Source organism: Mandrillus leucophaeus, unplaced genomic scaffold (assembly GCF_000951045.1).
Source record: "Mandrillus leucophaeus isolate KB7577 unplaced genomic scaffold, Mleu.le_1.0 Scaffold1185, whole genome shotgun sequence".
NCBI classification, from domain to species: domain Eukaryota; kingdom Metazoa; phylum Chordata; class Mammalia; order Primates; family Cercopithecidae; genus Mandrillus; species Mandrillus leucophaeus.
Window position 1 is genome coordinate 17,146 of NW_012100154.1, and position 560 is coordinate 17,705.

General features: G+C 42.5%; 1 long non-coding RNA gene across 1 annotated transcript in view; it reads right to left on the minus strand.

Annotated features, from left to right (window-relative positions):
• Positions 1-310: 310 nt before the first annotated feature.
• The window catches only part of LOC105528784, a 31,097-nt gene continuing 30,847 nt past the window's right edge, over positions 311-560 (minus strand). The window contains exon 3 of the long non-coding RNA XR_001004408.1: positions 311-376. This is a non-coding gene — a long non-coding RNA (uncharacterized LOC105528784). The remainder of the gene's footprint in view (positions 377-560) is intronic.

Consider the following 560-nt stretch of genomic DNA (forward strand, 5'->3'; position numbering starts at 1 on the left):
ACATGGAACTGCGAGTCTATTCGACTTCTTTTTCTTTATAAATTACCCAGTCTCGGTACCACGTCAGACACGCACGACTGTCAGGCCGGCCCGGCCACATGGAACTGCGAGTCTATTCGACTTCTTTCTCTTTATAAATTACCCAGTCTCGGCTGTGTCTTCATCAGCAGCGTGAAAACGGACTAATACATTATTAGTCTAATAACCATTAGAAAAATGATTTTCAAGAACCACACTAAAATGTAAGATCATTTAATTACTCAACCAAAATGTACACGTGTATACATTACAAACGAAAGAAAGTTACTTACCGAATCCAAAAAGCAAAGGTAAGACCCTGAGCTCTGGGCAACTGCTTGATTTTTAGAGTATCCGACTGTGGAAAAAAGAAGAGCAAAACTCTTTTGTAATTCAGTTTCCCGCAGCAATTCTCTTTCCTAGAGCTTAGTATACGATATTCTTTTTTTTCCGAGACGGAGTTTCCCTCTTGTTGCCCAGGCTGGAGGGCAGTGGCGCAATCTTGGCTCACTGCAACCTCCGCCTCCCAGGTTCAAGCGATT